Source organism: Trichechus manatus, unplaced genomic scaffold (genome assembly GCF_000243295.1).
Source record: "Trichechus manatus latirostris isolate Lorelei unplaced genomic scaffold, TriManLat1.0 scaffold00119, whole genome shotgun sequence".
In the NCBI taxonomy this organism is placed as follows: Eukaryota; Metazoa; Chordata; class Mammalia; order Sirenia; family Trichechidae; genus Trichechus; species Trichechus manatus.
The window spans coordinates 5,884,692-5,910,973 of record NW_004444055.1 but is presented as its reverse complement, the minus strand read 5'-3'; the positions used below and the strand labels follow the sequence as shown (position 1 = coordinate 5,910,973).

The window sequence follows — 26,282 nt, the reverse complement described above, 5'->3', positions numbered from 1 at the left end:
AACTTCCAAACAAAAGAGATGTGGCCTCTGCCCTCATGGTGGAGGAGGAAAAAAAAACCCTCAAATAATTACATAAATAAATATGTAACTACAAATAAAAACAAATGTGCTATGATGGAAAAGTACAGAAAGCTGGTTGAGCCTATCACAAGGACACACAGCCTAATCTAGAAAATCAACAAAGACATCCTGGAGGCAGTAACATTTGAGTAAATGCAAGAGAGAGGTGAGTAAAGTTAAACAGGAGAAAGGAAGGGGGTAACGGCAAAAGGAAGGGCATGTGGAAAGACCTGGAGGCAAAAGGAAAGAACATTTAGTCTGTAGTAGTTATACACTGCTGGCCTGTGTGGGATAAATCTAGTTTGCAGATGTTTGTTTTGGTTCACAGACTCTTCTGTAAAAATCTGAGCCCCAAAGAGGAAATGTTATGTAAATACTTTCACTTTGAACTCTTCTTGAAAAAAATACATACGATCTGCAGCCCTTGGCCCTCAGAGCTTCGTGGTAATAACGACAAGTGCTAACGATTTGACCAGTTTAAGGTAGGGCATGTACTTTCCATTTCATCACAGCCTTCCCACTCCTTATTGCCTTCCTAACACTGACGGGAGGCTGTGGTTACCATCATCACCGTGTTTGCACTGTTTTTTTTTTTTTTTTTTTTTTTACTGTAGGGAATTATTTCTTTGTATCTATCTCTTGGAGTCTCTGGGTAGTCAAACAGTTAATGCACTCAGCTGCTAACCAAAAGGTTGGAGGTTCAAGTCCATCCAGAGGAACCTCAGAAAGAGGCCTAGGGATCAACTTCCGAAAATCAGCCATTGAAAACCCTATGGAGTACAGTTCTACTCTGATATACTTGGGGTCCCCATGAGTTGGAATTGACTTAAAGGCAAGTGGTTTGTTTTTTTTGTTTGTTTGTTTTTTATTTATCCACGTACTTTTGGTTTATTCATATCTTTCAGTCAAAAACAAAAGATAGACCAAGAAGACCACGTGCTTTTTATTACACTTAGTGTGTGCCACTCATGTCCCTTATCGCTTGGCCCCGTGGGCATTTAAATTCTCCCCATTGTTCCTTTGGAGGAGAAGAATAAAGGCCAGTAGGGTGCCCCACTATTTAATGCCTCAAAATAATATTGACTTTTTTCTCTACTGCAAATGCTTCATGAGAACGGGATGTATTTTATCTATTGTGAATCCCACCAGGATGATAGGCACAGAGAGCTGAATATTCAATTGGTTTTTAGTCCAAGATATAAAATGCTGGTTCTACTCTTCTAAATGTAGAACTGCACCTGTTTTTAATTGCTACTCAATTTATTAAGCATTTATACCATATTAAGCAAAATAGATCATAAGATAGCCCCTGCCCTGGAGAACATATGTTACTCATTCCTTCCTTCATCGGATAAATTAATCCTGTCATCTCCAAACCACTGCTCCTTGCATATTAGCAAGAACAGTAAAAATGAATTTTGAACTTATCCTAAACATTTATAAACATGTCAAGTAGCACAGACATCTTTCATGTCATAGAAGAGCCCTGGATAGTGACTCAAGAAGCCACTATTTTAGACAGCTAATACATTCCTGAAACGTAGTGTGTAAATCACATCACATGTTCAGAGCACTGGAGGAACACGCTGGGGAACCAATCGTGAATCATTTTGTAAAGCAAAGAATGAATGTAATATGCAAAACCTCTCATTAATGCATCCTTTTTGTAAGAAGAGAGTACTGTATCAGGTTTTAATAAAGTACATGTGCGTCATTGATACGATATGATGCCTAAAATAAGTCAGTTTCCTTAAGTCTAACTAGAATTCATTGATTTTTTTGTTTGTGCTTGTCTTTTACATCCTGGCCTATGGTTTTCACCTTGCTTTCTTTTCTTCTCTCCTTTCTGTGTGTTGTTAATATGACTAAATCCTACTACAAATCAAATCTTCAGCTCAGACTCTACCAGCAGAGGGTACTGTTTGAGCACTTAAGTGGACTTCTCATCTTTGTCTCTTCTATCCAAAGAGAACAATATTTGAATAATGGCCAGGGATGATATTCAATAAGCAAGACAGTATACATTCATGATCATGTTTCAGCATCATATCGCAGGAAATTCTCTTTGTTCTCTGCTGCTCACAAAGGACCTTACTTGCAAAATGCATGAGTAGTTCCTGGTGACAAAAGTAGATGTTTGGAGGGTAGATAAAGGGAGTGTTGGTGGTGGAGGGGACTCTCCTAAATTTACTAATTTTAAGTTTAGAATTCTGAATCAATGTATCAGCCCTACGTGTTCTCAGTTTGTTGGTGAAAGATCATAAGTAATTCCTGCAGTAGCAAATGATGTAATAAAATAATCAGGCATTCCCTGCACATTGTAGATCAGTGAGCACAGATGCTCCCAAATGGAGGGGATGCTTGAAGACAGTTTCTATCTCCTTGGGTTTGGAAGACTTAGAAATATAGTTAGCAGCTTTTTATCAAAATAAAGTGAGCATTGCCCCATTCTGAGATCATTTCAGCATTAAATATATTGTGGAAGAATACTTTGTCACTTAATCTCTACATGAATTTGATCAATTTATGTGTGATAGTGGATTATAATTTTTTAGTATTATTTATGTACTTTGATTTTTATAATAATCATGTAAAAATTTTTATCAAAGTAAAAATGTTCATAACAGCAACAGAAAAAAAGGAGACAGGTATTATGTTGAAAAGCAACAGTTGCCTTGTCCTACTCCTTATTCCCAGTGTCTGCAGATGTAACTTTAACTTTTATAGCTATTTCTTTCACTAGTTATTTCCCTGGAGCCCTAGGTGGTGTGGTGGTTAAGCGTTGCGATGCTAACCGAAAGGTTGGCAGTTCTAACCCACCAGCTGCTCCTTGGAAACCCTAGGGGAAGTTCTTACTCTGTCCTATGGGGTCACTATGAGTTGGAATTGACTCGACAGGAACGGGTTTGGTTTTTTTTTGTTTGGGTAGTTACTTCTCTATCTCTAAATAATATACTGCTAATTTTCAAGTTATTAGTTTCAGCTATTATATATTGTCTTCCTATACTGGTAGGTGAGAATGTAACTTGATTAAGCCACTTAATATTCCCTTTTAGTCAAACCAATACTTTAGATCCTTTATTGGTTACCTCTGCAAGTTTAGGTAAAATACTATTCCTTTCATAATAGTCCCCATCTCTTCAGTTTTTCTCTCCCACATAATTATACCTCCAGTGTCAAGATTATTAACATTTACCTTCTGCTCTTTAATCATAATTAATTCTACCAATCTTTGTCTATAGGCTTATTCTAAAATTGTAAATCAGCAAGTAGTGTTTACATTGAGGCTCAATATTGTTTATTGCAGGGTCAAGTAGTGTATTATTATTATACCTTCTTTTTTGTACAGCTTTTTAATTTTCTGGGAGCTTCTAATTGCCTTTTATATTAATTGTCTGTATTAGAGCCTTTTCTCCCCCCTGCTTGTTCATCTAGAGATTTTGTTAAAAATTTACCAGAAACTTCTTTCTCCTGAAACCCTTCATCCTCCTACTCCTATCTGTACTTCTTCTTTAGGTCTACTACACAGTGATCATCCTGGTATTATCTTTCTCTGCTTTATTGAGTTGGTTTCCCCATTTCTGGAACTCAAGTGTTTTCTTTACTTCTCTTGCTGCAGTACATACTCAACATACTCAACTAAATTGTAGGTGGGATGCAACTTTTCTGATTCTTTGAATGTGTGAAAATCCACAAATGCAAGTGTGATCTATGTTCACACTTGAATAATAACTTGATTAGGTACAGAAAATATAGTTTAAAAATAATTTTTCATCAGAATCTTAAAGGTGTTGCTCCTTTTTCTTGAGTATCCTGCGTTGTGATATGAAATTTAACACCAGTCTGGTTCTCATTCTTTGTAGATGCTCTGCTTTTTTTCTTTCTGGAGGCTTTTAGAATATTTTCTTTCTTCTTGTGCTTTGAAATTTTTCAATGATCCTAGACGGAGATGTTTTCTCCGCCACTGGTCGGTTCTTTCAGTCTGAAGAATTAAGAAGTCTTTCAGCTATACAAAATTCTTTTGTATCATTTAAATAATTTTCTCCCCTTCATTTTTCCTATTCATAATTCTTATTAATCATCTGTTAGTCTTCCTGAATGATCCCTTTGTCTGTTATCTTTTATTTATATTTTCATTCTGTCCTCTCAATTTTATATTCTTAAAATTCTAATTGCTTTTTTATTTTGGTAATCATAATTTTTTTTTTTAATCCAAGGGCTCCTTTTTAATCTCAGCTCATTCTTTTTTCATAGCATCCTGTTTGTGTCAAACGGATGGAATGTGGTCTCGAATCTCTCTAAGGATGTTAGAATTTCTTGAAAAACTTCTGTTCTCCGTATTATCTCTTTTTAATTTGGAACAAGTTTCTCCCATTTGTTTATCCTGGTGTGAGTTTCTCATAGTAAGGACATTTCTAAAAATAAGGAAATTCATATTTTTAGACCGAGGCAATAAAAACACAATGGGGCTGTGATTTACATAGGGGAAAAATCATCTGCTCCATAAATAGACTTCTGATTGATTTTATCTATTTTTTTAGCCTTATATTTCACTCCCACTCCTAGGGTATCTATATTTTGAGAATTCTGAGCATCTCATTGGTTCTTCTAGCCTTATCTCCATCCATGTCAGTACCCCTCTTTATTTTACTCTAAACTAACTTCTTTGGTCACCTTTTGTATCTTAGCATGACTCCATCCACTTGTTATCTTTTAAAAAATTGTTAAATTTTTTTTATCAGCTAATGGGCATTTCTCATTGTTATTTTACCTTGTGCATTTATACCCATTTGTATTCCTTTACCGACTTTTAATGGACTTTTGTGGAAGAGAATATAAATACATGCGGACAATCTGCTCTTTTTCTGGGAATCCATGTAAATATTTAAATGCATATTTGTATGACCTGAAATCTCTAGATGCATATTCAGTATTTATTTGTAACCTACATTTGTAAAAAGGTTTCTGTGGACATATTTTGTATGTCTTTTAGCATATTGTATGACAATTTTCTTGGTATTTGAAGGCATATAATGACTTAAGCATTTGTTTAATCCTTTTCAGTTTATAAGTTACTTCAACTTATTATATTTGTTCTTTACAACAACTGTATGAGATAGATATTGCAACTATCCCACATTGCAGATGAGAAATGGGGATTCCAAGAGAATCACATGATCATAGAGTTGTTGAATGCTGGCATGGTACTCAGATCCAAACGTTTCAACACTTTTTCTCCTAAACCACACCATGCCTCTCAGATATCACTTGATAAAACCCAGTAAATGTAACAGCATAAAGACAACTGTCTACAAATTACATTCCTACTTCCATAGGGCTTCGTGAGTAATGCTTTAGTTTTAGTCTTTGGTAGTACTTTTTAAAAATATTTAAAAGTATTTCTGAACTTTCAATAAGGGTGTAGCATTCCTAACTTTTTCTCCCAGTGAACTCTATGGATAACTTCCACCAGTAAAATCAGTCATGTTATATAAGGGAAAAAGCTGTTGTTCCAAAATCAAGGCAGGGCTAATGTATAGTCTGACTATTCTAATTTGACTATTATATATCTTACTACATTTTAGGTCAGATAATTTTTCTTGTAACATTCAAAACTGTGTTAATTATGGGATTTTATAACAAGGTTATGCAGTATATGTTTGCCAATTGGGAAAGAAAGATAATTGTGCTTGAATGTAGGTCACATTTAAGAAACTCTCTTAGGCCAAATGGGAACCACGCTTTCTTAAAAATCAAGAGTTAATGATATTCAAGAGAATGGCTCCTCTCTCATCCTGTGACCCAGTTCTTCTGGTCAGAGACTTTTTTTTTTTTCTTTACCTTTTTTTTGGTGGAGGTGCTTAAGAGGAATTTGTATAATTTCCTGTTGGATAGTTGCGTCAGTTGCGGAAACTGCTGGATTTTTTTTTTTTTTTTTTTTTTGGTTATAAGAAACTGGTAGGTGAAGCATTACTTACAGGGGCCTTCACAGCCATATTCTGGGCTTGATATTGTAAGCAGATAATTCTTTTAACTCCTCCCAAAGTTGTTTCATGCTGATTTTTATCCAGGAAGGAGATTTTTGTCTACCATGTAGTTGTTTTATTCTTTGTCCTTGAAAAGTTGTTGGTATGTTTAAACTCTTAGTGGTTTTTTCCCCCCTGAGATTTTGTTTTCAGTATTACCAGATAGCAAATATAAAGAACACTATTTAAAATGAAAGAGAAATCCCCCTCAGAAGTAAGAAGTTTGATATAAGCATTTTATACAATTTTGTAAGCATCCAAGGAATCTCTATGGTATCTAATTAACCATTTTAATTGAGACATTAAAAAATGCCCTACTCACAGATATCCCAACCTCTGTCCTACCCCTCCCAATCCCACTCCTCACTACCTGAAGAAAGACTACAACAGATTAACACATTATTTAAAATTCTTTGTGTGGTCCAGGAAGAAACATAAGGTTTTCTAATGGTGTAGCTGGGTTTTCTGGAATGGTGGATGATTTTACAAGGTCTGTAGCAAACTACATCTCAGCTCCCAATCTCCAGAGCAAAGCTTTGATTTCACACCACTGTAATTCAAGTGGCTTAACTTGAGCTGAGTTTGGGCAAAATTGCTTTTTAAAAGGCAAAAAGGGAGGTGAGGGACGAGGGAGGGAGAGGCGGAGGAGGACAGGGAGACACAGGAGACATAAATTTTAATTTACAATTAACTGGGCTGGGGCTGTTGTCTGTTTAAGATGTGTCTATTTTCAATTATTGCTTTCTTCTTTGCCTTTTCTTGTTACTAATTATAGTTATTTTGTCAATCGATGAAATATTCTGAGCATGAATTTTATAGGCTGTGGTTTTCTTTGTCTCCCTTCATCTTTGAAGAATCAAGGTGCTTTAACAAGATGCTTTAAGGAGCCCTGTTGGCGCAATGGTGAAGCACTCTGCTGCTAACCAAAAGGTTGGCAGTTCAAACCCATCATTGGCTGCACAGGAGAAAGGACTTGGCAATCTGCTCTAGTAAAGATTACAGCCTAGGAAACCCCCATGGCACAGTTCTACGCTGTTCTATAGGGACGCTATGAGTCAGAATCGACTTGATGGCACACAATAACAACAATAAGAGACTTTAAGGAACTAGCAAGACTATGAAATCATACTGTCCTTTAAGATTCTCTGGTATTTTGCTGTGTAGACACCAAACCTTGGAAGGACAGATGATATCTGATGCACTCAGATGATGGGGATAATGGTAAGATTTAGGTCCTTAAATAACCATCTTGGTTGGGTGGCCCCCTTTTGCCCCAGATCCAGCAAATACCTGGCCTGCAAGACTGAATGCCTAGGTAGCCAAACAGTTTGTAAATTCCCTGATTCCCCCCACTCCCTGTCCCCATGGATGTTTGCATTCAACTAGCTTCCTCAGACTTGTTTTATTATAAGTCTCTTAAAGGGAGCTCATATCTTTTTCTTAACTGCATCTCCATAAAGTCCCTATGCCCTTTTCTGAACGTAGTAAAAGTTCACAGCAAGCTTTAGATGACCTGAATGCATCTCTTCCCTGCACCTTATATATTTAGACGAAAAAATAAGAATCCTGGAACCCAGGATTGAGAAAATATAGTTCTTCCTGGACACTTTCAGGCCCATTTAGCTATTAATTTCCACTTTGGTGTTCCTTGGTAAGAGCACGTGAGTGATGTTTGAATTCCTCCTGGTTTGGAGCTTTATATGAATAAGGAACTCTGAGATCAGCTCTTACCAAAGGTGAACTAGGATACAGTAATTCAGCCACCACTCTTCTTTAGTATGTTTAGCTAATCCTACTGACTATGCTTTTAATTAGATTAAACTCTTGCTTAATCTCTGAGGAAAAGATATACTCTTCAAGCCAAGGACACATGAAGAAAATACTCTAAATATTCTTGACGTCACCCAGATCTCAAAACAAGAACTTGATTTATTTTTTAAACATGATTTAGAAGATGCCCAGATTGATTTCCACTAAAGGATTGTGGTTAGAGCCAAAATGGATAGCAGAAACTCTATCTTTGTCAAGCTGGGCATTTTTTTTTTCACTCAAATATGCAGTACAATATGAAGAAGCAAGGGATTATCACTTTTTAAAAAACCAAAAACCAGTTGCTGTGCAGTCAATTATGACTCATGGCGACTCCATGTGTGTTAGAGTAGAACTGTGCTCCATAGGATTTTCAGGCTGATTTTTTGGAAGCAGATCACCAGGCCTTTCTTCCGAGGTGCCTCTGGGTAGACTCGAACCTCCAACCTTTTGGTTAGCAGTTGACGACACTAACCATTTACACCACCCAGGGACTCCGAAAATTCCTAGAGGATCGTTAATGTAGCAGCCCAGTAGGCTTGCCCAAATGTTTTGTGGGAAGACATTATTAAATGTTGTTGGAGAAGAATGAGAATAATTATAATAGAGGCAAGATTTTGTTCAGCTGAGCCTCCTTAAGTTTTTTTAAAGTCCTGGGATGCCTTGTTAGGGTGTGTACATGATAGAATAAATACAAGTGTTTCTGAGTATTTAAGACTTTGTAAATAAAGGGTTTTGGGGTAGATCCAAATGAATTTGAGGTAGCAGAAATGGTGGAGGTTGGGTAAAGAGTATTACAGGATGAAAGTCTAAATCTAGTGATTTTAAGTTAAGGATTCTACCTTGTTCTGTTTGAATAACATTCACTGGTTTTGAAATTATAATTGTGATACCTTTTAGGGAAAATTTTAGACTCAAGAACAAAGTGCCTGTTTTAATCCTTAAGCATAGCAATTTATTTCTATGAAGGGATGAGTAATTTTCGATTTTTAGAACACCACATTTGGGAACCCTATTATAAACTCTTGGGTATATATTATACTCTGTAAAGTAGCTACAACAGTTTGGATTTTTTCTTTTAATGGCCAGAACCATTATGTGCTATAGAACTTGGATTTGATCCATAATGCTTCACAGTCTACCGGCAATCTCTAGAGCCCAGAGCTCTGGGACTGATTCCAACCCGTCAGTAGGTCAGCACTGGAAGAGAAAGAAGCTGCTGTCCAGAGTGCCACAAATGGAAACAAAAGAAGAGAAATGATTATCAGGGTAAGTAAAATCAAAGTCTTATTATTAGTAACAGGTCAGGAGTGGATGAAGGGAGAAACAGACTGCCATTTAATGAGCACCTACTGAATGTCTTACACGTTATTACATGCATTAATACATTATTTCACCTAATTCTCACTAAATCACAAAGGTTTATTATCTTCATTATTACAGACAAAGAAACTGAAAAGAGAGGTTAAGAAAACTGTCCAAGGTCACACAGCAAGCGTGTGGTGATGTTTTATTAACTCAGGTGGCTGACTCTGAAGGTCTGCTCTTTCCATGCTCTGCACCACAGGTAGGTATTGCTTAGCTGAGTGGTTATTTATGATGACTGCTCTATAACGGTTTAGGTCATCCCAACTGTACAATGTCCAGGGACGATCAAATCCTCCTGTGTTTCAAGATTTCAAAAAGCCAAAGCACAGAACTCATGGAACCCTGAGTTTGAATCAAAGTTAGTCATATATTATTGGGTTCATTCATTCATTAAACAAATATTTGTTGAGCTTTAACTACAGGCTGGGTACTGAGCCAAAAAATAAGGCTGAGGAGGAAACAAGATAGATGCAATTCTTGTCCTCAAGAGCTTTCACTCTGGAGATAGTAAACAAGTAGAGAGGTAAACACATTCAATTCTGTGAAGAAATTGGTTCAGTAGCGAGTAGAACCATAACGTAATTCCAATACTCCAGGGTGCTGCAGGAATGAACTGTTCAGGTAAGTTGTATATTCTGCTTATCCAGAAGTAGATCTGGCCTCAGGGCATGGCAACTCTGGGAAATACCCAGAGTGTTTTTTTTTTTTTTTTCCTTATCTTTTCTTTTGGAGAACTTTGCTCAGTGTCACTGGTATTAAAAAGAAGAGTAAAACACTTCAATAGGTATCGTACAAAAGGGACTGTCATAACCAGGTATTTCTTCTCTCAAAATCACAGTATTGTGATTTGGAATATTCTCAAAGACATATGAATTTTAAATGAAATTTTCAAATGCTTAGTAAAATAACATTTATTTTTTAAAAATCCTTCAAACAATACTGTGTTTTTAAAGGTATATACATATGCAGTAAATGATGTAGGAGGGGACATACCAGATCACGGGGAGAAACCTGGGATTGTAACTGGGGGCCAAATGGGACTTTGTCTAATCTATGCTATTAGAATATTTTACCTGGGGAATGTATTCATATACTATTTTAATAATAAATAATAATAATGAATTAAGAGAGAAGTTTAATGGAGATCAGCTAGAAGGCTGTTGTACTATTGCAGGAGAGAGATGATTCTGACTTGAGATAAAAATGTAGGCAGAGATATGGGAGGAAGATAACTCAGTATTTGAGAACAAGGGCCCTAATTCTACACTGCTTGGATTTGAATTTCTGCTCTGATACTCCCCAGCTGTGTGCCAGTTGGGTATGTTACCTAACCTATTTGTATCATGGCCATTTCATCTGTAAATGGATATGAAGAGAACAGTACCTAATGTGGTTGTTGTGGTAATTAAATGATGTAGTACATGTAAAGTTCTTAGAACAATGCCTGGTAGATAGTAAGACCTCTATAAAAACCAAACCAGCTTGCCATCGAATCGATCCTAACTCTATAAATGTTATTTATTATTATGGGGAGGGGGAGGGAATAAACAGGATTGAGTTAGAGGAAATAGGAAAAGTGATGAAGGCAGATTTTAGTACATCAGATACCAAATTAATGCTGAATGTATTGTGGGGCCTTATAACTCATCATACTTTTATAACCATAACTTCCCACTGTATGCTCTGAGGTCATAGGGGTATACAACATCATAATGAATCTTTATTAATTTTATGACAGGTATGGAAAGCTGCTTTTTTAATCTTGAATTGAGATCTGGAATGCAATGGTCACATCACTTTGCCACACTGACTACTTCTCTAATTAGTAAGCTGGGGACCATGCCACTTATCTTTAGTGCTTAGATTTTCTTTTGTAATTAATAAGGTGCCTACACATATTTCAACAGATATAAAATGCGTCTTGTCATCTCCCCTGGCTTACTCTATTGCGTTTTCAGTTGCTGGAAAAATCGGCTTCTCTGGATAATGTTGTGGAAAACAAGACAAGTCAGAGGAAATCTTATTACCTCTCAGGGTTCATTTATGTGAAAACACACAGATAAATGTCACCTTGAGGGGAATAAAAAGGCCCTGGCCCACTGCCTATCTCTTTGAATTATTTTAAGGATTCAGTGAGGAAAAGTATGCTTTGAAAAAATTTAAAGCACTGTACACATTAGTATTAGTCTATTAGCTTTCTTTTTTTTTCTATTTCATGTGAAAAACTGGTAGAGAAAATTCTAGATGGTTACATTCCGAATAAACAGCATTCACTGAGTTAATACTTCACTTCAGTTTTGTCTAACTGTCCCATCTTTTAGTTTACTGACTATTGAGTAATTGTTTAAAACTTTGGCATTTTATTCACTTCAATTTTTAGGACGCTGGCAGGGCAATTACTGAACGTCTGCAAATGAGACATGTGTTTAATCTGGATGATATTCTCCCTTCTCTACTCAATGTCTTCCTCTACATTTATTTCCATTATGACCCCATATGAAGTTTTGATGACATTAATGTCTGTTTACCTATGCTCAGCAAACAACCTGAGCCTTAATGTGGCTTTTATTGGCCTTAATTTGGGTCATAATCTAGCTTGATGTCTAGTCTCTTACATAAATCTGAGTAATCTATAAACTATACCTATAATTCCAGTCCTTAATCTATGTTGGCCCATATCTCAGGTCATCATGCCTTCTTGCTTCCTACCATAGGAATAAAAACACTTTTATTACTGTTGATCTTCTTCTAATTATTATTTGTAAACCGGGAGATCTGAGTTTACGTATTTCTGGTTTATTCATTATTTTGACTTTTTCTCATTCACATACCAGGAAATACCTAAATATGTTACAATTAATTTGAAGTTTAATTACCAAATGAGACAAATACTAATATTTTGTGAAATTCTAAAACCTACTTTTTAAAAAGCAAAACAAAACACAACACTTTATTAAGGTATAAATAGGATACGATAAAATGCACATACTCCTTCAAACGTACAATTTAAAACCTACTTTTGAGTAATAAACCTACTTTATTTTCCACAGAAACTCCTATTTAGGTACCATTTTATCTTTCTCCTGTCTTCAAAACTAAGCTTCCCAAGGCCACAGTCCTAACTCATTGTCTTAATTACTCACCTTCCAATAAAGTCCATTCTCACTTTCTCTCAATCAGGCTTCTACCCTCATTACTCAATTGGAATTGCTGTGGCAAAGCTCAACTGCCAAATCCAATGGACACTTCCCATTCTTTTCTTGCTCGGATTTTTGTGCCATTTGCCACCATTGGCCATTCTCTTAAATTCATCTTGACACTTTCAACTTCCTTGACATCCATGGCAACACATACTTCTGGTTCCCTTCTACTGATGCTTTTCCTTCTCAGTCTCCTTTCTCTACCTAAGTCTTACATGGCAGCATTATCGTGATTCTGCCCTTCATCACTCGTCTTCTCATCCTTCACACTCTCTTCTAGCTAAATGCCTGGACTTAGCAGATGTTGGAAAAATGTTTCTTTAATGTATAAATTAGTCTTCCTCTCTTCCTCATCTCTGGAGAGTAAAAGGTTTTTAAAACCAAATCAAACCATTAAAAGGAATCCACAGACTGGGTGTGAGGCCCTGAGTTTATTAGAATCTCTCCAACAAATCTGGAACAAATAGATATCTGTTTCACTTTCTTTCTTTGACATTTGAGATAAAATGCAGACTTACTAGACTTTTTGTTTTGACTCAAATATTGTTTGTGCCTGAGAGAACAGAAACACTCTGAGCAAAGATTTTTCTCCATAATGTCTGAAATGAAAAATTGTTAGCAACCAGCAAACTTTGTTGTCCTGTTTACCATTAATGATATCCTCAAATCCTATTTGGACTGCCAAAAGAATGAACAAATCTGTCTTGGAAGAAGTACTGCCAGAATGCTCATTAGCGAGGATGATGAGATTTCATCTCACATACTTTGGACATATCATCAGGAGGGACCAGTCCCTGGAGAAGGGCATCATGCTTAGTAGAGTAGAGGATCAGTGAAAAAGAGGAAGACCCTCAATGAGATGGATTGACACAGTGGTGGCAACAATGGGCTCAAGCATGACAACAATCATGAGGATGGCACAGGACCGGGCAGTGTTTTGTTCTGTTGTACATAGGGTCGCTATGAGTTGGAATGGACTTGACGGCACTTAACAACAACAACAAATCCTACAGTTTCTCCAATATATGAAGAAAAATATAACAGAACAGTCTTATAGGTGATATCCTAAATGCTTACTCATGGAATTGAATCCAGGATGCTGGCTTCTGGGAATACAGCAATAATTAAGACGAATTCAACATAAAGATGTTACCGCTTGCTAGGACAAGACATATACTAAATAAGTAAGCAGACAAATTAAAATATAATGACAGATGGTGATAAACACTATTAATAAAATAAAGGAGTTGGCATTTGTTCTAAGTGCAAGAGAAGCCAAAGAAGGATTTAAAGCAGGGGAATGAATGACGTGTTCTGATTATTAACCATTGTGTGGAGAATGCAAGCGGAGGTATACCTTGAACCTGGGATGGTTCCTGACACATAGAAGACATTAGACAAATATTTCTTGAAAGGAGTCCTCAAACTATAATACATTAAAAACTGTGACAGTTATGGCCTTTAAAGATGTTTTCTTCTTACCTAAGACCAATGTTATCCAGAACTTGCAATGGAGGCAGCTTGTTTGTTGGGAACGAAACACTTCTTCACTTTGAAGGGGCAGGAAGTCCGTTGTCTAGGAGTGTGGTTTGTTCAGTGGCGGAATAATTCCTAACTTCCATACTTTGCTATTTACTACACACTATTTTCTCAAACATAGTATTTAGGCCGGAAAGGAAAGACCATTTGGCCTATATTCCTCATATAACAAACCAAAACTATTGCCGCTGAGTGTGAGTGATTCCGACTCATAGCAACCCTATAGGGCAGAGTAAAGCTGCCCCATAATGTTTCCAAGGAGTGGCTGGCAGATTCAAACTGTTGACCTTTGGGTTAATAGCCAAACTTTTAACTGATGTGCCACCAGGGCACCGATATACCTCGTATATCAAGGGAAAATGTTTTCCCAAGTTGCCTCCGCATCCTGAATGAACTGACGTCCTCAAAAAAATGTGTACTCGATTTTCTTATCAGAGACAAGATTTGTACAGTTTATGCTCCTCATTTTAAATTTTGTTATAGCAGCAGCAGCAAAGCAGGATAAAAAGAACTAAACTAGAGGTCTTTTTGGTCTCAGTGAAATAAAGTGCAAGAAGATGAATGCATACTTAACGTTGCTATAGGGGAGGAAGGAGAACTTCACTCCAGTAAAGTTTCATTTCCTAAACACATATCTCTTTGCTTCTCCATTGGAAAGCCCACAATTCCCCTAGGGTACTATAACATTTCACATGGAGTAAGGGAAAAGGAACTAAGACTCATTACCACTAACGAGAAGCCAGAAGTCATTGGTCCTTGCCTTTTACTGTTTTTGGTTTCTGCTGAAGATGCTTTCTCTTGGAGAATACACAATCTTGATGTAGGGAATTTTTGCTCGAGGTTTTCAAATGACCCAGAAGACCATGGTGAACTGACTAATGAGACTGAATGTTTTTTCTTTAAAGAACAGTTTTGAAAGAGGATGGCTTTGGAGTGAGAAGCCAAGGAGTTGGGTCCTGGCTCCCCATTACACTCGCAGTGTGGCTTTTGGCAAGTCACAGAACTCATCTTACAGGACCGTTAGGATCTGATGAATCTGGTATTTGCTAATTGCAAAGCACTTTAGAAATGTTGGTCATTGGCCGTTGTTGTTCTGATTACCATTGTTTTTATTCTCTTGATAGAGTTCTCCTTCCAGGGACTTGCTGTCCCCAACAAACTTACTAATTTGAGTCTTTTCATATCATCCTTATTCTGAAAGAGTGTGTTCTAATTATTCAATTCAAAACAACAAATATTTAACACAAACAAATAAGAGGTTAAGAAGACAGGTGTGGCATTAACTTAATCCAACACTGGTTAAGGAAAGAGCCAGAAAGACAGCATAAGCGAAGAAGAGTTAAAGGAATGTAGTGAAAAATGCAAAGGATAAATTCTGTCAGGGAGAATGAGGAAGGGACTCTATGGAGCAATGTGGCAAAGAGAAGGGCTCAGATAGCTGCCAAGTGAGAGTGAGACAGACTGAGAGACGCCCAGACCGGGAAGTAGACCAACCCTCTGCTTAGGGGCAGGTAAAAGGCAGAACAGGGGTCAGGCAGGAAGTCCAGACCAGCACGTACAACATGTGTTTGGTGAGCGTGGCAGCAGTCAGCATGTGATTTTCCAGCACAGCTGTCAACATTAGAGGGCCCGAGAGCAGGAAGGAAGGGCAAGTCCCCACAGGCCCAGTGACAGGGGCACAGGAGCGAGTGATAATAATAGCTCCTGCTGTCAGGCAGCAGCTAATCAGGACCAGAAATTTTAGCATCAGGTTGAAGGGTCCCCCACTCCTATCACACTTGCACATGCATGTAAGCACACATTCACACACTCACGCATCCCCCATTCCCTCTTCTATTAAAAGTTGTGACTATTTACTGAGCATAGGCTCTGGAGTCAGAATGTCTGCTATGAATCTGTTCTACTACCTATTGATCCTGTGACCTTGTACAAGTTTCTTAAACCCTCTGCAACGTGGGTCTATAGATACATAGTGCAATGTTTACCAGCATAGGGGCACCGTGAAGATTAAATGAGATCATGTGTATGAGATGCCTGGTAAAGAGCCTGGTACATAGTAAGTGCTCAATAAAGGGGACTCACACAGGACGATCAAGATGGCTCTTACAACAGACACTTACTTATACCCCGAGCAGCCAGCAGCATTTCTTAGCTAATGCTGCAACTCAGAGGTTGGAGTAAGTTACTCTTAAATCTCTTCTGCTTGGATGAGGGTTGGTTCCATGGATTGGTGCAAGGTTAGGCTTTACTTGAGGGTCAAGCATCTGGAACCTGGCAACTGCGTAGTAGGCTGCCAGGCAGTGGTGTGAGAGAACAGCATTCTGGAAGGGAGGAAAGATTCAGGAGAGGCAAAAGCACATAGGCAGATTGGGGAGCCAGATACAAGGGTTGAGAGGTGAAAGGGTCTCTAGGAAGTGAAATCGGTAATCTGACCACCTTTTATCCAAGAAGTTCTGAGGTAAAATTCCAGAGAGTTGGAGATTGGCTCTAACGATAAGCAAGATTGTATGAGAACTCTTCAGAAAAGGGGAGATTTGAGTAAATTGTCAGTTTAGGAATAGATGGCAGTAGTGAAGGAGAAAGGAGCCCTGGTGGTGCAATGGTTACGTGCTCTGCTGCTAACTGAAAGGTTGGCAGTTCAAACCCATCCAGCAGCTCCATGGGAGAAAGACCTGTTGATCTGCTTCTGTAAAGATTATAACCAAATAAAGCTTTTGGGGCAGTTCTACTCTGTCACATGGGGTCTCTATGAGTCTATATTAACTCGATGGCACCAAACAACAACAGTGAGGGAGAAATTAAATAGAGAAAGCATAATTTTTGGTGTAAGCTTATGGAGGAGAGATGAGGAGAGGGATCTACACTTGGGCAGAGTTACTTTTGGAATGAAGGAATTATAGTTCTCTCCTAATATAAAAGCAAAAAAAGGAGGGTGAAGATATAGAGAAACAGTGAGGTGGATCAGAGAGGTGAAGAAGCCTTTATCTGACAGCCTCAATCTCAGTGAAGAAAGAAACAAAGTCATCTTGGAGAAACAGGAGTGGGTGGGAGGTGGAGGCCTGAGGAAAATGTGTCAAATAGGGACTGTAGGGAATTTAGTAGTGAGCCAGTTGGAGATGAATCACTCTATGGTAGTGATTTCTACGTATCTGGAATGTACCTAGCCCAGGCTTGGGGCTCAAATGGAAACTGAAAGTCGCATATAGCAATGGCCTGAAACAGCAAAACCAAGCTCATCTTCCACTCCAGCTAAAAACAAATCGTCCGCAGCTACTGTGCCCACTTCCTACCACAAACTCTCCGCTTAATATCCTCCAGTCAGCTTCACACCTACTCCCCTCAATAGACACTACTCCCTCAGAGGTCGCTGGAGGCAGCCTAAAGGCCTGTTAAGTTTTCTCAGTTCTCATCCTTACCAAAGTCTCTGGAGAACAAATACCCTCTTTCTTCTTGAAACTTTCTTCTCCCTTACCCCCTCTCCCTACATTTTTCATGACAGATTTCTTCTGAGTCTTCATGTCTCATTTCAAAAGTCACCAACTCAGAACAAGATTTCCTGAAACCATGTTGTTGTTAGGTGTCCTTGAGTTGACTTCAACTCATAGCAAACCCGTGTGACAGAGCATAACTTCCCCATAGGGTTTTCTTGGCTGTAATCTTTAGGGAAGCAGATCACCAGGTCCTTCTCCCATGAAGCTGCAGGGTGGGTTCAAACTGCCAACCTTTTGGTTAGCAGCTGCGTGCTAACAATTGCACCACCAGGGTTCTTGAAACCCTAGCAGTAGGTTAGTTTCTGTCCTATGTTCTTATAGCATTCTCCACGCCCCCGACTCCACCCCTATAACTTATAAAAAGAAAGAAACAGGTCTGTTTTGTTCATTTTCTGAGTCCCCCTCTAATCTGTAAGCTCCTTTACAAATATGCCACATTTGTTGGTTGTACTGTGGTGGCTTGCGTGTTGCTAGGATGCTGGAAGCTATACCACCAGTATTTCAAATACCAGCAGGGTCACCCATGGTGGGCAGGTTTCAGCAGAGCTTCCAGACTAGGAGAGACTAGGAGGAAGGGTCTGACAGCGAACATGCTGATTTAAGTCCTCTTCATGTTCTGCGTAGAATGAATCCTCAGCAAGGATTCTCAGTCCTTCCTTTCATACACATAATATTCTTAGTCTCGGAAAAGTGAGGAAAAAAAAATCCTTTCTAATCCTTCCCAGTGGAATTGCCATATCTGTTTTACTTGACCTTCTCCTAGTGGCTTGGGTGGCATAAACAGTTAAGCACTAGACTACTAGCCAAAAGGTTGATGGCTCAAACCCACCCAGAGGCACCTCGGAAGACATTCCTGGTGATCTGCCTCTGAAAGTTCACAGCCTTGAAAACCCAAACCCTATGGAGCAGTTCTACTTTGTGCACATGGCATCACTATGAGCAACTAAGAACAACTAACAACAACAATGACTCTTAGGGGCTTGTGCTACATTCTGCTGCAGTTGCTGCTTTTGATAAATGATGGGCCCTGTAGTCATTGGTACTCAGCTCTCAAACCATGTCGACAAATTCTGATATTGTTGGGAAGAGAAGGAGTGCTCGGTTCATTTTACCCAGGAGGTCATTTATTTTAATTTTCTCTATCATCTGAAACATGGCTTGCTGGAGAGGCTTTTGGTCCCCAGTGGGGCCCCTTTCATTCAACAGTCTCTCTGCTCACTCAGTCTTCCAGCACATGCTCCTTTCTGTGGTATAGTCCTCTTTTCCAGTACAGGCATACAAAGGAATTGGAATCTCATGATGGGATTCTAGACTCTAACACTTGAGTGTTAAAGACGTTTGAACAGAGCGGTCTTTCCAGGCCTCGAACCCGTTCCATGTAGCCAATAATTTCCTACATGTATGTCTAAGTAGCACTCTGACCAGATGAGGCCATCTGATTGAATGACTCATATCCTTAGGATCTACTTTGGCATAGTAGATCAATGTAACTACTTGTCTTGGGTTGATTCCGACTCATGGCTACGCCATGTGTGTCAGAGTAGAACTGTGGTCCATAGAGTTTTCAATGGTGATTTTTCAGAAGATTTAGGCATAGAGGCCTTTGGTCATTTCTACTTTAGAGATTCCTTTTCCATCAGCTTCATCCTCCAATGTCAACCTTGGTTTATATTCTGGCCACCTGAGTAAGCATCTCTATTTGCCCTCACACAAAATGTGTGCATTTTTATGTGTGTGTGTGGGCGGGTCAGCATCACACCTTGTTCTCTTTTGTGGGGGAGGGTGAAGCTGTCCTTGAGAGCTGTTTAAAATGACCTGTCTTTATAAAGGACCTGTTCAGGGTGTGGCTGAAGGCTCATCGGAAACTCTAGAAATTTTGGGTGAGGAGTATTTCACAGCATGTGGCAGGCCACCCTGAGGTAATTATTAAGCATCTGAAACAATAGCTATCAGGTAGTTTGCTTCAGAAATTAACTTAATATGAAAATAGAGGTCATATGACTTGCTTAAGTGTAAGGACAGTTATCGAATGGGCCTAATTTTGGCTGAAATTTCCCTTTGAAGAGAATGGGCATTGCAGGTGCTTATCTAATCATGGCATTTGGACGAGTATGTTTTGCATATTCAGGACTTTGTAATGAGATGCAATGTTTATTTACGTTCAGTACTCTTCCTCATAGACTGTCAAAGCACCCTCAGCTCAACCTTAACTAATCACCACAAATGTCAACAGCCAAAGCCAATGAAAGAAGGTAAGTTCATGGGGCAATAAGCCTGCCCAGTTGGCATAAATGATCTATGCCCAGAAAAAAGCTTTAAGCAATCATGTGGACTTCAGTCTAACTAAGCGAGGATTAGTACCTGGGTGACTCCAAAATGATTTTTTTGGTCAGGCTGGTAGTCAAGTTATGAGTGTGGGGTAGGTGGGGGAAGTTTGCAGCTGAGGGATGTTTAATACGTAGAACCTGAGTCTTAGTCTTATCTCTTTCAAGATCAAGCTTAAATCCTATGTTCTCCTGTATGTGTCTCTGTACACCAAACCAGTCACCAGTCAGTCGCTAAATTAGCTCTATTTATTAAACATTTACCAAATACTCACTAAGTTCCCGGTGCTGGGCCAGACCATGGGGATTCAAAGATAAATGGATGCCCTGACTTTAGGAGTTCTCTGTCTAATGCTGAATCTCTACAGCAGTTTGTCCAGAGTGTCTTTCCCAAACCTGGCTACTCAATGGAATCACCATGGTAACATTAAAAAAAAAAAAACAGAAAAAAAAAAAAATGCCCAGACCTCTCCCCAGATATATCAAATCAGAATCTCTGGGGAGGGGGTTCCCAAACCTGTATATTTAATAATTTCTCCAGATGATTCTTGTAGCCAGCTCTGCTACCGTCTGCAGATCCAAGTTTGGGGACTACTCATTTATACTGCTTATTTGATACGTGTTGTTGTTGTTATGTGCCGTCGAGTTGATTCTGACTCATACTGACCCCATGTGACAGAGTAGAACTGCCCTATAGGGTTTTCTAGGCTGTAATCTTTATGAGAGTAGGTCGCCAGGCCTTTCTCCTGCAGAGTCTCTGGGTGGGTTCAAACCGCCAACCTTTTGGTTAGCAGCTGAGCACTTAACCATTGCACCACTAGGGTTCCTTATTTGATACATAGCAATGTGGATATATATAAAAAACAACAACAGAAAAAAAAACAAACTCGTTGCTGTCGAGTCAATTCTGACTCATAGTGACCCTATAAGGCAGAGTAGAACTGCCCTGTAGGGTTTCTAAGGAGTGGCTGGTGGATTTTAACTGCCGACCTTTTAGTTAGCAGCCAAACACTTAACCACTGTGCCACCAGAGCTCCACGGATACATGTATATATTTTTAATAGTTTTATGTGTACAGCTTATCAAATCTGATCTAAAACTACTCGAAGAGCTATGACTTATGCCTTATTATAATTTCAAAGTCAATCATAGGCCTTCAATAAATAGAATTCTTAACCCTGAGTGTGCGTTAGAATTCTTTGGAGAGCTTTTAAAAAATACTGATACCAAGTCCCCACCCCGTACCAATAAAATCAGAAACTCTAGACATGTGGACCTGGGCACTGATATTTTAAAAAATCCTTAATAAAACCAAACCAAACCCCTTCTGCCGTGTAGATTCTGACTCATAGCAACTCATAGCAACCCTATAAAACAGAGTAGAACTGCTGGATAGGGTTTCCAAGGAGCGGCTGGTGGATTTGAACTGCCAACCTTTAGGTTAGCAGCCGAGCTCTTAACCACTGTGCCAGCAAACCCTTAGGTGATTCTAACATGAATGCAGAGTTGAGACCCATTGGAATAAATGTTTGCAGCTGATGAACATGCAGAACTGCTAACTTCCTGGAACCAACATTCACCTTTTGATCATTTCTTCCATTTGGAGGGTTATTTGCATCTTTCAAAGTGCTTTCATATGTCTAAAAACAATCTTGCAAGCCTCTAGAAGAGACCTTAGATATTGTCTACACGAGGGATCAGCAAACATTTCCTGTAAAGGGTCAGATAGTACATGTTTTTGGCTTTGTGGGCTGTATGTCACAACTACTCTACCACTGTAGCACGAAAGCAGCCATAGACAAGATGGAAATGAATGGGTGTGGATGAGTTCCAATAAAACTTTGTTTACAAAACAGGCATCAAGCTCCATTTGGCCCTCGGGTTGTAATTTGCCAACCCCTGATCTACACCAACATTTTAATTTCACAGAGTTGAAAACCAAGGCCCAAGTGGTGATGTACTCATCACCTAGATCTCATGGCTGGGAAAAGGGAAAAATGGGCCTGAAGTTCAGGTATCATTACCTACAAAACAAAAAAACCCAAAACCCACAATCGATGAGCAGCTTTCATAAAATCAAAGAGCTGAAAAGAGGGTTTTCTCATCCTTGCCTTCTGTGTTTTTCCCAGTTCTAACAGGTTTGGGTTTGGTTTTTGGTTTTTATTGTTATAGGAAACCCTGGTGGTATAGTGGTTAAGAGCTATGGCTGCTAACCATAAAGGTCAGCAGTTCAAATCTACCAGGTTCTCCTTGGAAACCCTATGGGGCAGTTCTACTCTGTCCTTTAGGGTCACTATGAGTTGGAATTGACTCAAGGGCAAAGAGTTTGGTTGGTTTTGGTTTATTGCGTTATAGGAGCCCTGGTGGCACAGTGGTTAAGAGTTAACCAAAAGGTTGGCAGTTTGAATCCACCAGCTGCTCCTTGGAAACCCTATGGGGCGGTTCTACTCAGTTCTATAGGGTTGCTGTGAGTTGGAATTGACTTGATGGCAATGGGTTTCGTTTTTGTTTTTGTTTTATTGGGTTATAAGGAGTCCTGGTGTTGCAGTGGTTAAGCACTCAGCTGCTAATAGAAAGGTCGGCGGTTTGAACCAAACAGCTGATCCTCGGGAGAAAGGTGTGGCAGTCTGCTTCCATTAAGATTATAACCTTGGAAACCCTATGGGGCAGTTCTACCCTGTCCTATATGGTCACTGTGAGTTGGAATTGATTTGACGGTACACAACAACAACATTGTGTTATGATGTGCTCTGTACCTCTGTATCATTCTCCGCAGACGGTAAGCTCCTGGAGAATACAGTCTGGGATTGCTTCAGTGCTATGTCCCCTCAGGCCCGGTGCAAAGCTAGTGCCCAGCATATGTATGTGAATTGAGTGCTTTTGAACCTGTGCATTTGAAGCTTAGTTTCACGTGTTAATTTCAAGACAAGTTGGGGCTGGCTAGCTCATTGAGTAACTTAGCCATCCTTTTTTAATATCCTGGTATCTAGGCTGTTCTTATGCTCTTTGAAACCTCAAATAATGTTTACATCACCATAGAAAAACTTTTGGGATATTGGCAGTGGGGTAAAGCAAATGCCAGAAGTTTATTTTTAAAAAATTGTGCAACACGATGAACGTAATTAATGTCACTGAATTGTACACATAAAAAATGTTGAAATGGTACGTTTTGTTATACACATACGTACCACAATAGAAAAAACAAAACCAAAACGAAAAAACACCCAACCTTCATATTTGTAAGCGATCAAGTTTGAGCACAATTCTCCCCAATAATGTTTTCTATTCACTTTTTCCTCTGCCCAGGCTTGCCGAACAGTATACATGTGATACATTTCCCTCATTTGTTAAATCCAGAGAGCTGTCTGCCTCACCCTCACCCTCACCACTGTGCAGTCTCTCTAGTTTGACCTTAGGAGTTAACTATTTACAGCTGAGTGAAGCTGGGATTCTCCCTTCTTGCTTCAAGCAGAGCAAATGGACGAGAAAAACTTGCAGAACCTGTTTAGCAATTCCAGACTACAAATAAGCAGTCCAAAGGGAATTGGGGGTAGACATTACCTTATGACTGCAATTAAAGTCCTCTGTTCCAGGTTGTCAACACACGAAGTTGAGCATTGGCCTGAGAAAGTTGCTCACTTCTCAGATGTTTGCTGATTAGCATGCAAGTAACACCATGCTGGGTGATAGCTTAATGCAAGGTGCAATGGGCTGTTATTATTCCATGTACCTTGCTTCGTCAGTACACTCATTCATGCACCCACCTGCACACGCGTACATACACAGTTGTTAATGTCTTAGTATGGCAAAAGTGCAAGATGAAATGTTACGATCTTAAGAGGAAGACTTTTAAAGGGCAATTCATTCTAGGGAAGAGTGGGTCAAATGCTTGGGAAATAAATGAGGATAACATTTTAGTTAAGAAATACAAGATGTGGCTATAAAGTCATGTGATATAGTTCTCATACCCACAGTACAGAACTGTATCATTTCATTTATAAATTTTGTATCATGATAAATAATGGGAGATATAAAAGAAATAGAAGACATGGTTCCTGTTCTCTGGTAGCTGAAAATTCAGGACAATCTTTGTGGATATCATTGAATGAACGAATGATATACGCATTTAAAAAATGATGATCACAGATGAATGGAACAGATGGCATTTTTAAAATGAATTCAGGGAACAGGATTATCTATATGGGATGGAATGGCTGGGAGAAGCTGGCATTTGAATTAAGCTTTGATGGGTAGGTTTGGATGGCAGAGTGGAGGGTGAAGACCATGCCAAAGAAAGGCTGAGCCAACAGAGGATAGAATGAAAGTGGAATCTCTGAAGGCATGAAGTGTGCTATGGGGCTGAGTCAGTGTGTCTTCCTGGGGCATGGTGGTGTCTTGGTTGCAGAGTAGATGGGAGTGGCTTGTGGGAAATTGAGTAATTTTGTGGTAAAGTTTGTAGGCTGTGATATCAGAATAATAATAATAATTAAAAAACCCATTGCCAGTGAGTCGATTCCAATGCATGGCGGCCCCATCTGTTACAGAGTAGAACTACTCAATAGGGCTTTCTTGGCTATAATCTTTATGGAAACAGATTTCCAGACCTTTCTTCTGTGGTATTGCTGGGGGGTTTCAACTGCCAACCCTTAGGTTAGTAGTCCAGCACAAACCATTTGTGCCAACCCAGAATGCTTGGGTTTAAATCCCAGCTCTACCACTTTATATCAATGTAACTTGGGAAAAAGCAGCTTACTCTCTTTGAACTTTGGTTTTCTCATCTATAAAATGGGATAATAAAAAGGCTGATCTCTTAGGGTTATTGTAAATGAAATGAGATAATCCATATTAGGCTCTCTGTATAATGCATGGCGCACCATAAGCACCCAATCATTAATGGCCATTAAATTGTGACAGACCATGAATGTCAGAGGGAATTATAACTTTCCAGCCATGTTAGTGCTCATCTTTTTTAGGCACTTCTCTGTGACCTAAAACTCTCCTCTCAGATGACCACTTCTTTGCACTCCTGTCCCCAGTCCAAGTAAGACTCTAATGGCGAGCCACTCCCTGAGCTCAGGGTAGGATGTTCTGAGGCCTAGTCCACCAGACTAAACATCATGAGTCAGGACTTTGGCATTCTAAGTGGAGTGATATGACTGACACGTCCTTTGTGCCTTTGATTATCTTGTTTTTCCATCTATAAAATGACCTCTGATGTTAGTGCAAGGAGAGAATCAATATCGCCCCACCATCATCTTCCACCACTGAAAGGTATAAAGTTCTAAGTCAGAATAAGACATTGCTTTGTACACTTTACTGAATGCATGTTATGCCTCAACTAAAAAATTTTAAAAGAAAAAAATAAGAAATTAGCGTAGGGTCGGAACATTGAAAGGGACTCACAAGATGCCCCCTTTAAAAAGGGTTTCTAGATGACGAAACTGAGGCCCAGAAGGGTTAAGTCACATGCTCATGGTCACACAGAGCAGGAGGTCTCCTATATAAATCTGAGGGCTCCTTTTACATCATACCAACCCTACTTGATGATTTATAGAAATAATAGGGGCTTTATTTTCCCAACAATTAGGACTTTTGGCCAAGGCAGAAAGTGAGCCTCATTATTGGATCCAGAAAGAATTATGCCAAGTAAGATTATGCATGAAACATTTGTTATGTAAAGTTCTACCCTTCATAAAGAGAGAGGCCCCACAGTCATTACAGCCTCCACCCCCCAGGACTGCCAATGCGTCTAAATTGCTGGGAACCTCTCCCACCAGTCTACAGATATGGGCTATGCTTTGATGGGACTGTCATGGCCATTTGATGGCCATGAAATATCACTTAGGAGTGGGGTTAATGTCTTTTTGTTATTGATCCTTAACCTTCATGGAGCCTGAAGCCTCAGAGGAGTCTGCTTTCATGCCACATTCACAGAAAGGTTTTGCTCAGCCTGAACCAACCCATTGCTGACGGCCAGGGCCAGCGTGTGCTGACTGCCGCTGTGTTTCCCAGCATTGCCAGCAGGATTTCATTCTTCATCTATGCGCTTCGAAGCACTTCTTCCGAGGCAGCTTTGTTTGAACTCCTCTGCTGGGCTGAATGGTGTGGATCAGAAAGGCATGCATCCCACCTCCCCACTGTGTCTGAGCCACTGCAATCTGATTTCTAGAGTAATTGTAGTTTGGCTGCACCCCAGGGCATCCTCCTGAGAGTGGCCACTCTATCCTTTGCCATTTGGGAGGCCTAGGCAGGTCCCTTGGGAAGCTTGTCAGATGGCCAGATCTTGATGAGAATAGCAGGAACCCGTTTCACTTAGTCGAACTGTCATATTCATCATCAACTTTGCCGTCTGGTTTTTCTTTTCAGAAAAGCCATAGACAAACATTCTCCTTTACAAAAGAAGACTGGACTTTTGCCATGATGGTTTGAAGGAGCCTCACTGTGTAACAAACACCCTTTCCTCAC

General features: G+C 39.3%; 1 long non-coding RNA gene across 2 annotated transcripts in view; it reads left to right on the top strand.

Annotated features, from left to right (window-relative positions):
• Positions 1-8,892: 8,892 nt before the first annotated feature.
• LOC111821986 (uncharacterized) overlaps positions 8,893-26,282 on the top strand; it is a 91,432-nt gene continuing 74,042 nt past the window's right edge. Inside the window, exons 1-3 of one of the 2 annotated variants that reach the window (XR_002825285.1) lie at positions 8,893-9,164; positions 9,339-9,462; positions 19,674-19,745. This is a non-coding gene — a long non-coding RNA (uncharacterized LOC111821986). The remainder of the gene's footprint in view (positions 9,165-9,338; positions 9,463-19,673; positions 19,746-26,282) is intronic. The other variant, XR_002825284.1, reaches the window with a different exon arrangement.